The 11292-nt window shown below is 41.9% G+C and overlaps 1 pseudogene; it reads left to right on the top strand.

Moving 5' to 3' along the window:
- Positions 1-674: 674 nt before the first annotated feature.
- LOC114004449 (protein FAM81A pseudogene) overlaps positions 675-11292 on the top strand; it is a 51189-nt pseudogene continuing 40571 nt past the window's right edge.

Below are 11292 nucleotides of genomic sequence, written 5' to 3'. Positions count from 1 at the left end.
GGAGTGTGGCAAACATCGAATCTCTGAGACAGAAGAGTCCTTTGATTCAAGTGTAGCGCATTCAGATTAATGCAGGGGATTGTGCGATGTTTCCCTCACGAGTGTTCTGACCTCCAGCTGTCAAACGCGAGGTGATGAAGCGCTTGTTCTTATTATTATGCACTTTCTGTGGGTAATAGATGGCTTCTTTATTTTCCCGAAGGTAGTATTTTGTTTACGAGTCTCCTCTGAAATCTGTGTTCTTTCCTGGGTGGCCTTTCATCGTGCGCTACTGTGGTACACACCTATTTTTCACCCTTGTCATGCCCAGAGTAAGGGAGCATTTGAGAAAATGCATCTGTAGTATACATTGCCCCACAAATGGCATGTGCCTTATAATTTTTCAATATGTTCATACCTGCTGTGTTAGGTGGCTTGTGTTATGCTTCAAAGAGCTGTTCCTGACCTTAGACACCTATTCATCAGTAATTCTTCCCTATTTTACACTAGTCCATGGGGCAGAGGGGAGAAACGAGTGCAGAGTGGCTCCCTTCTCCTAGAGAGAGGGATTCTGCATAAAACAGCCTCTCTGACTCTTAATAGATGAACCTCCCAGGACAAATGACTTATTCTAAATTCATGAGAAATCGTGAAGGACCGCCTAAAATCCATAGGAAAAATTGTATCCTCCCTAAATGGACCAGCCCACAGGGAGCTCACTACAATGGGCCGCTCTGGTGACGCCCTGTTGGATTCTGAAAGTCATTCAGGCTGCCACCTATTGGATCAGTCAGCTCAAACTAAGTTATGCTGCCTGCAGTAAAGAGCCCCCAGATCTCAGTGACCTACAGCAATATGTACTATTTCTCATTCATGGGACAGTCAAGACAACAGGTACAGTACTTTTCTGGGACATGTCAGTCTTGTACCATAGGAAAGAGAGTGGTGGTGGAACGAGGCAGAGGTTTTTAAAGTCTTTCCTAAGGAGTGGCAGGTGTCACTCCCACTCTCATGAAATTTGTCAAAGTAAGTTATATAGCCAAGGGCAATATCAGTGGGACGGGATACTAATCCACCTGAAGGAAAGGGCCAACAGGAAGGCCCAGGGGACAGTCTTGAACAACCATGCCATCTACTACCCCTATAATCTAAAACTCCACATGGTTTAGGACATGGTTGCTTGACCAGAGCTCAAGTGTTTTGCACACCCTTTTGAGAATCTGATAAAAATTACCAGACCTATCCCTAGAAAAACACACGAATGCCAAGAACTACAAAAGTTTGCATATAATATCAAAGACTAACGACTCTTGACTTCCAAACCTAGGAAAATAAGTCTTATTGTAGAGAGAAAATTTCCCCGAAGATTATTCAACAGCCTTCTGTCAATGTGAGGTCCAGCTTCCTCATTCCTCCAGCAGTTACAGAAGAAAGGGATCATGAAGGAAGGCCTTCTAGGTACCCTGCACACTGCCTGCTGCGCTTGCCCTGAGGGCTTGGGCGCTCAGTCACTGTCCTTCATACCACCCAGTGAAGACCACTGAGAGGGCTCAACCCTAAAAATGTGTTTTCTTCCTGTTTAAATTGTATACCATTGGGGCCAGCAGATGGCATAGTGGTTATGTCCCTGAACTCCACATGGCTGACTGTGGTTTAAGTCCTGGACCCGGTGGCTTGAAAATCATACCAGGAACTTGTGTGTGTGCCTAAGATCCCAGGAAGGGAATGGAGAAGAGATTGCAGCATGGTCATCACACCAAGGGATGATTTCTTACTTTCCCTCTCACTGTCTCTGTGTCTGTCTCTCTCTCTCTAAAAGTCTAACAGCCCTAAGGCCAAAAAAATCTAAAAAATAAAATTGTATACTATTGTGTCATAGAGTTTGGGTGGGTTTTTTCCCACTGTTTCATAAGTCACACACATGCACATGCACACATACATAAAATCCTAAGTAATACTGAAACTTAATAATATAAAATACTATTATCAATAATATCGGATTGTCAGAAAAATCATAATACACTTTTGCGTAGAAACACAGAAAAATGCATCATGACTTTTCTGACAGCCTAATGTGTAGTAATGTTAAATAAAGCATGTTGCTTTATCGTGAGGCAACTGAACACCTGTGAGTTCACACATACACACCTGTGCATCTATAGCTCTCACATCCCTGTGAGGTTAAGGATCACACACAGCAATTAGCTTTTCTCTAAACTCTAGCAGAGGTCCTGAAATGTGGCCATGAGATGAGACCAGGGCTCAGTGAGAGATGACTGTCCCCTACTCATCTCAGAAAATGGCGCCAGCAATGGACCTCATACGAGGTCAATGTGTCCTGCTTAGACGTGATGACATCTTACCAAGTGTCCATTAAGGTGGGACCAGCCACCTATGAACATAACAAAAACCTAGCAAAACTGTCAGTGGACTCCTCGTGAGAGTAATTTTTGTTCACAAGATTTGGGCCCTCATTTTATAAGGTAGATTTGTCCATTTTTTTGTCGTGATATGGGGCCAGAATCCAAAGTGAAAGTGTTTTCAGAGAAGTTCGGCCCTCATTTCATAAGATAGATTTGTCCATTTTTTGTCGTGATATGGGGCCAAAATCCAAAGTGAAAGTGTTTTCAGAGAAGTTCACGAGACCAAGGGAAGTACCACGCCGAGGTCCATGGCCAGGTGTCCTGAGTGAAGCTAGACATGCTTTTGACTTCTTGCCCTGCACATCTCTCTGTGGGGTAGGGTAAAACATGGAGCAAGCATCATTTCAATTTGAGAAAAGAAAATACCCTGAACATTTTATGTCTTCAAATTTTGATTTGGAACAGTCAGAACCAGAAGTTCTCCTCCTGGATGGAGAGGGAGCAGCCCAGCAAGCCACAGGCTTGTGTTCAGTCAGACCAGGCTCCACTCCACACACAGCACGGGTGGCCCCAGCTTCTGTGTGCTGAGAAGCCTGCTGCTCTGGCCTGGAGGGCTAGAGGGGCCAGAGTGTTCTCTCAGCTTCTGTGTGCTGAGAAGCCTGCTCACGCCTGGAGGGCTAGAGGGGCCAGAGTGTTCTCAGCAGAGAAATGTCCTTCCATGCTCTCATCTATTCTCAACTTCACATTTATTTTCTATTAAAAACAAAAATATAGGGAGCAGCAGATGGCGTAATGGATACATCGCTGAACTCCCATGTAGTCGACTGCAGTTCAAGTCTCAAGCCTGGTGGTATCTCAGACCTGGCCAGGCATTTGTGCATACATACCCAAAATCCTGAGAGGAGACTGGAGGAAAAGGGATTGCGGCATGGCCATTTTGGGGAGTGATTTCATGCTCTCTCTCTGTCTCTGTCTCTCCAGTGAGCACACATGCCCTACAGCAAAAACCTCTCAATAAATAAATAAAATAAAAAAGTTAAATGCATTAGCAAATCTCATTGAGAATTAAAGCAAAATAACTACTTTGAGTTTTATCCATTATCTGGAAATGCATTTTGTTGGATTCTAAAACGTCATTTAATTTCTATTTTAAATAAAACTCTATGCATCCCTTTTTTGCTTTTCTTTCATAAAAGTGAAAAACAGGAGGAGGGAGACAGACAAATACCTTCAACAGGGTGTAATACCACAGTCCTCCCAGCCTTCCCAACCAGGTAGGATCACAGGTAAACATGCTTGGGTTCACTGGAGAACTGAACTTGTGACCTTCCATGTGGATCCGGCATTGCTTAAGCAACATGTTACCACTGTACCACCAAGTCAGCCCTGCAAGCATTGCTTAAAGAAACTCAACACATAAACATCCTGATTAGGGAGTAAGAATTTGCTTTACAAAAACCTTCGCTAAGGATTCCTTTAAATAGCAACCTTTTCTGACAGCATTTAAAAATAAACCGAAAATATATAACTTGCATACATTTTGGTACATAGCTAATGTAATAGGAAAATACATACCCACTGATTATTTAGTTATAACATTGTTCTTTAAAGCTTTGGTAATACATAGTAATCAAAAAGACTCCAAATATATAGAATGGTTACACTCTATGATATGCAAAATAAATAACTGTGTAAGATACTAACAATGAACCAGACACAGCAGCAAAGGCAGTAGGGTGCCACTGTATGATGCTGAAGCCACCTAAGAAAGTTCTGGTTGGATCCCAAATTTGGATCCAGGGTTGACCTGAACAGGCTGGGCTGGACGTGCCTATGATTCTGTCTGGCTGGAGGGTTGAGAGGTTGGATCACTGTGTAATAAAACCTTGTCAAGGGGGACTGTCTGTCTGTCTCTCTTTCAAGACAAAAATGAATAAACTTTAAAAAGACATTAATACTTTTGTCAACTATACCAAAGTATAAGTGCTATTATTTTCTGGGACTATGGATTAACTACAAAGACAATTTCATTTTAATGGATTTAAGTATCAAAACCAGGCAGTACATTGAAATTTTTAACTTTTCGAGACCAGCAGTTGGCATAATGGCTATGTCGCTAGACTCCCTTGTGGTCAACCGCAGTTCGAGTTCCAGACCTGGTGGCTTAAACTCACACCAGGTGTGTGTACATGCATGACCAAATCCTGAGAGAATAGAGAAGTGATTGTGGTGTGGCCATCTCCCCTCGGGGGTGATTTCTCACTTTCTGTCTCTCTGTCTTTCTGGCAAGCTCATACACCCTATAGCAAAAACCTCTCTACCAAAAAAAAAAAAAAAAAGAATTTTTTAACTTTTAGCAATAATATTTATGAAATATGTAAGAGTAAGAGCACATGTAATTTTTCCCTATATGATTCCACTCAAAATCCCATTTTAGCCATTCTCCCTCTCCTGCCCTGAAAATGCTGCATACTGGTTATCAATACCATGTCAGCCTCAACCATAGTTCCATACCAACTAGCTCTAACCTGCTTTCCTTAGGCAGGCCTTTGGAATGGATGGCTATGGAACAGGCACAAGAAGGCACCTTTCAAGCTTTTATAAACCAGTGAGAAGATGGGATCCCAGATAATGAGCCATTTTAATACTCCAATGCCTCAGATTCAAACATTCCCATTATAGAAATGTCATGATTAGAAAATCCAAAAAAGAAAAGTCATTTATATGAAATATGACTATTTTTTAATATTTTTAAATATCACATAGTTCTCCCTGTTTTATTACTTACAGCAATACATGCTACATACTAACACCAGCTGAAAATTGGGATAACATGCTAGGAGTGGGAGGGGTGGTAAGATTTATCAGGGAAGGAATAGAGGCTAGAAATCTTGATTAGTAATCACTTCCACTTTGTAATGAGTTTCTGGACTAGCAGGGATGAAATTGCATGGCAAAAATCACAATAAATTATTCTCCATTTGAACATAGACCAGCCATATCATCACCCAGTTCCAGGTTTAGAAGACTGAACTTATCAAATGCATTACTGAACAAAAGCTTGCCCTCATTTCCTAATGCAGTTGACTGTGCTTCAGTGATTGATTGAGTGTGGATGCAGGCTCAGTAATATGGAACAACGATCAAACACCGTCCATCAACCACCAGGCATGTGATGCTGTTATTATGGTGTCAATCAGTAAACATAGGCTTTTAAGAGACTCCACTAGTAACACGCTAATTCAAGAGCTGGTCCGATCTGTAGAATAACTGCTCCATGGAGAAATTCCTGACAAGGTACTGTAATTGCAGTGACCCTTCCTTCAATCAATATCACTGGTACTATGGTATGCTATCTATGTCTTCTGGGTGTTTAAAAAAATACTCGTGAAATACTTTTCTTTTTTATCAAAATGGCTTAGAATAGGCTTGAAAGTGGATTTTAAATAAACCATTCCAATGTCCGCACCTACATTTTCTAATATCTCTGTTCTCCTCTTAACTATGTCTTCAGTAACTTCACAATAGAAGAACACTAGTATGCTCAATAGTCCCCAACAGAAAACAATTCCGAAGGAAATCAGATCAATGTAAAAGTGGAAAAACAAAGAAATGTGGTTTTTCTCTGGCTCATAAATATGAGCAAGAATATAAACTTCATGTCAACAGAATGTGTTTGTATCTGTTTTACTTTTACAAAGCTAAGATGCTTGCTGAGTCAACAAACAATGCCATGATTAGGTGTATGCAAATCGTCATTGAATTTCAATCCTTCTTTCATTCATTCAAGATTATTTCAACGAGCATTGACTGAGTTAGGACATGTGCTGAGTTCTGAGTTCACACAACAGATAGAAAATTAAAGCATTCATCCTTGCCCTTAAGCCCAGTGTATGTGGAAGGAGTAAGAGGGGTGCTTAAAAACTAATTATTGAGAGAGGGAAAAATAGGGCTGGCCTTGCCGAGCAGTGGTTAAAGTAGGATCCCACATGGTCCAGTGCAGTTTGAAAACTGGCCCCTGCAGTTTGAACAACATGCCAGGTATGTATGCATGCATGCCCCAAATCCCGACAAGATGGAGGGATTTAAAGAAGGGGTGGTGGTAGGACTATGCCCCATTGGGAGGGGGGTACTTTCTGCCTCTCTGTCTCTCTGTCTGTCTCTGGCAAGCACCAGCACCCTCTGGAAATTTTTAAAAAGAGAAGAAAAACAGCATAAGGGCAGTGACAGAGGTAGGCACTGAGGGCATTGAGTATTGTGAGTCTCCTACAAATACTCCTAAGCAGGACGGGGAGTGCTGGGGAAAATTTCCCAGGGGTGATGCCTGAGTAGTCTTATGGGAGAGTAAACATCACTTCATGCAAAGATAAAGGGGAAACAGAATGAGTACAGCCTGAACAAAAGGACAGAGGCCGGAAAACTACAGCTATTCTGCATTGTGGGAGCCAAAAGAAGTGCTAAGCAAGGATAGCAAGAGGTGTGTGAAGAAGCAGGCAAGGTGGATCAGAGGCACTTGTAGCACAGACCAAAGAGGCTTGGCCTTACCATGTAAGCAACAATGTGGAGATCTGTTTGGTGATTATGTAAAGCAAAGGGTCTGGCCAGAATTAAAGTTCCCAGTTAAAAATAGTCCAGATGAGAATGACTGGAGAGCTGGAAATTCTTGTCCTTGCCTTATACTGAGAGCTCTTTTAACTATTTTATGACCAGTTATCCCACACAGCACCTGGATCTAGATCTTGCCTTCCAAACATGGTCTAAACCATACATACCAGTACTTCCCAAATCTGGCATACAGCAGAATCCCCTGGGTGTGGTTTTTAAAATATCTAGATTACAAACCCTTACATTTTTATAATGCGGGGTGGTAGAGAGTCAGCTCAAGAACTTGTATATTCTGTTTATTTATTTAAAGTTTCATGAGCTAGAGAGACACTGGGAAATAGCACCCCCAATAGGTTCCTCACTTCACAATCCATCCCCACCCTCAGGCAGCCAGGATCACGGCGTGTGCCCAGTGTGTGTGGGCGGTCCCAAGATCATGTCCTTGTGGTTTTAGTTCATTAACCACTGTGCCACCATCGGACTCCTAGAACTGCTTGATATTTAAGAAGTGAGAAGAGAAAGGAGCCCATCACTGAAAGACTAGCCAGAGAAAGAGTAAATGACAAAATTGGAAAGGAGAAGGTGACAAAAACTATAGGATGTACAAGCCCAGCAGCATGTTCTACTATCAGAATAGATGGGAAAATATTCACGGCTCTGGCAACAAGAGGAAGTCACTATTGACGAACCAGGAGTCATATTAATAGTACGAAAGGAATGATAATAGCAGGTTGAGGAATGAGCTAGTAAAGTAGTAACCAGAGTGACCAGCAGATGGCAAAATGGTTATGTCACTGGACTCTCACATGGCCGACTGTGGTTCAAGTCCTAGACTTGGTGGTATGAAACTCACACCAGGTGCATGTGCGTGCATGCCCAAAATCCAAAGAGGAAAGTGGAGAAGAAGGTATTGCTGTGTGACCGTCACCCCTGGGGGGTGATTTCTCGCTTTCTATCTCTCCGTCTTTGTCTCTCTGGTGAGTACACATGCCCTATAGCAAAAAGCTCTCTAAAAAAATAATAATAAAATAAGAAAGTAGTAAGCATAGACAACTCTTTCAAGAGCTTAAATTAGAAGATGGATGAGAGGTTAGGCAATAGTTCAAAAAGGGATTGGAAAGGCCGAGAGAGTTTTAGAAATGTTATAAAGATGGGGGACTTAGCCCAGCCACAGTGGCACAGGACGTAGGGATACTGGAGCTGAATCGGAAGGCCTCAGGTTCAGGTCTCAAGGCAACCTTTGTGTGCTGGGCAAGACTGTGAGCAGAGCTCTGATTGTGGCTGACAGGAAGGCTTGCAGGAGATCATGGTGTGATAAGGCCCTGTCCGAGGTACCTCTGTCTCTTTATCTCAACAAAGTAACTTTGAAAACATGAGGGGCTTAAATGTGTTTGTAAGCTGTGGGACTGGGACATTGTGAAGGTGAAGAGGGTTGGAGGTCCCCAATTCAGAGGTATGAGAGACTGAGCATGAGGATAACAAAGGTAATGGGAGAGGGTGGTCTGAGAGGAAGGAAGAACGGAGCCTGGCGCCCACTCCAGCTTTCTGGAGATCACGCTTCGCCCCCACGCTTGCTTCCACATGCTACAAAAGATCACATGTGCTTTCTTAGAAAAGTTACAAAAGAAACGGGGTCAGTTTTCAGAGTTCCTAGTGACTAAAAACTATGAAAAGAATAGGAAATCCACAAATGAGTTATGTGTGCCGATAAACAACGTGCTTACACAGAGAGATTCAAGCAGATTTGCTAAGTCTATCTGTTGCACCAACTCCTACACGGTCCTACCACGAGCAGCCGGAGCAGCCCTTGAGTTAGCGTCACAGTGATCCGAACACTACATGTAGTCCTCAATCTCGGGGACCTCCCCAGCAAGTCAACCAGCACTGAAGGATCCTGAAAGCTTGAACATCAAATACTATGCTCCACCTGGCTTCACATGAGCCTCAGCATCGATTCCAACCTTTCCAAGGCCTCACCACTTAGAAATACAGGTTCTGTACCTGCTTCTTTCTTTCTTCCAACAGGAAGCAGAAGGCTCATCAATCCACTGCAGGGGTCTGAGACACTGTGGGAACACCCAGGAATTAAAGCAACAAAATCAAGAGCAACCCAGGCAGGAACAGGAAGAAAGAGGGAAAAACAGCAGAGGCAAAGCGAATGCATCGCTGAGAGCCTCCCGTGTGCCCTTCTGCCTCCTCCTACTGCTATAAAAACTCAACTATTATAAAACTGTCTTTGAAAGAACTGCGTGGTAAACACAGACCAGCCAGTCAGAGGGGAACCAAGAACACAGATCACGTTACCTCACATCTTCTACTAACATTAATCTTCACAGATCAAAGATACAAATCTGAAATACTGGGACCAGCAGATGGCATAATGGTTATGTCCCTGGACTCCCATTCGACCGTGGTTCAAGTCCCAGACCTGTAGGCTTGAAACACACCAGGAATATGTGCATGCATGCCCAAAATGCCAAGAAGAGACTGGAGGAGAACGGATTGTAGCATGGCCATTCCTCTCGGAGGTCATTTCTCACTTTTTGTCTCTCTCTGCCTCTCTGGACAGAGCATGTACCCTATAGCAAAGTATCTCTCTAAAAGAAAACAAAAACAAAAAATATGAAATACCACACTATGAAAGCTTAAGAAGAAGAGTAGAACTTCAAAAAATCAGAATGGTCTATGATACAAAATCTAAAAGTAGTAAAAAGAGAAGCATAATAAATGTAACATTTAAAATTTCTGAGTAGTTAAAAATTATAAATTTACAACTTATAGTCCAAAGAATTGATTTATTTAATAAAGAAAACTCACTTTTTACTATATGCCACTTCATACCTTTAGGATCAGATGACATGGGGAACCAGCAGTAAGCGTAATGGCTATGTTGCTGGACTCCCATGTAGTCGACCGCAGTTCACATCCCGGACCCGGTGGCTTAAAACTCATGCCGGGTGCGTGTGTGTGCCTGCCCAGGATCCCGAGAGGAGAATGGAGGAGAAGAAATTGTGGCATGACCATCCCCCCTGGGGGTGATTTCTCGCTTTCTGTCTCTATGTCTTTCTCTGTCTGTCTGGCGAGCGCATGTGCCCTATAGCAAAAAAAAAAAAAAAAAACACCTCTCCAAAAAAATTAAATTAAAAAATTTAAAAAAATAGAATTAGATGACATGCACTTATGTTACCCAGTCAAAAGTAAATTTTTAAAAATGTCCAATATATCTCACAATATTCTTTATACTATAGTCATATGTTGTCGTCTGGTACTAGGAGACACATTATCCACACGCAGACTTTTCTCCTTTGGTGAATGTTAAAGATCCTGTCATGGAACCAGCAAGAGGTGGGGGGGTTGAAGCACTGGACTCCCACATGGCTGACTGTGGTTTGAGTGCTGGACCTGGTGGCCTGCTTTCTTGCTTGCTCTCACTCTCCCTCTCTCTCTCTCTCTCATTTCTCTCTCTCTCTGTCTGTCAAGTACATGTGCCCTATAGCACATTTAAAAATAATAAATAAAATTAAATAATTCTAAAAAAAGAAATACTGCCATTATCCATCACCACCAGGTGATCAGTATAGGAGCCTAGAAGAACAGAACAGCAGCCTGCATCATTTTTGAAGAGTGGAGCTCAAACAACTCAAACACAATCTACATCTGAAGCTAAAACAATTTTTGAGAAATCCCACTTGGAACAGTATAGGGTCTGAAAAAAATGAAATAAACTTTTTATTAGCCAACTACAATTGTATAACTGTCCTATTCTAATTAGACAAAAAGACCTAAAAACACAAACATGAATCTTCAGACCTATGTCTTGTCTGGCATAAAGTAGGTGCTTAATAGAAACTTGTTCAATGAACAAATGAAAATATAATTGAACTATAGAATGTATGTCATTTGGAACAATCATAGAAAAGAACATAAGATCTATGTGAAATCTTCTCAGCCTCAATGAATTCTACCTTTTAATATATAAAACTATATAGTAAATATCAGGGCAACTCGCAATTTTTACTCGGCCTCTTTCATTCACATTCAGACACCCCACCCCACCCCCATTCCCAGATTGTACTTTACTCCAGAATTTTAAAAAGCAGTTGTTAATGTTTGCCCAAGACACCACATAGCGATTCAAGAATTCAATGCAAATAAAATGTTCATTTTATTGCCATCCTGCTAGAAAACATTGACATTTTTGTCTGCTCTGGAAAGGCTACAAGGATGCCACTGAGGTTTGGGTGGGTCATCGCCGAATGTGAGATGTTCTTATTTATTTCACAATTTGAACGCTGCCTATTCTATTTCTCTCTAGCCTTTCAGACTAGATATTAACGTCAGCAGG

Source organism: Tupaia chinensis, unplaced genomic scaffold (assembly GCF_000334495.1).
Source record: "Tupaia chinensis unplaced genomic scaffold, TupChi_1.0 Scaffold000349_1, whole genome shotgun sequence".
Classification (NCBI taxonomy): Eukaryota; Metazoa; Chordata; class Mammalia; order Scandentia; family Tupaiidae; genus Tupaia; species Tupaia belangeri.
The sequence above is the reverse complement of the archived record's forward strand: the minus strand, read 5'-3'. Positions and strand labels throughout refer to the sequence as shown.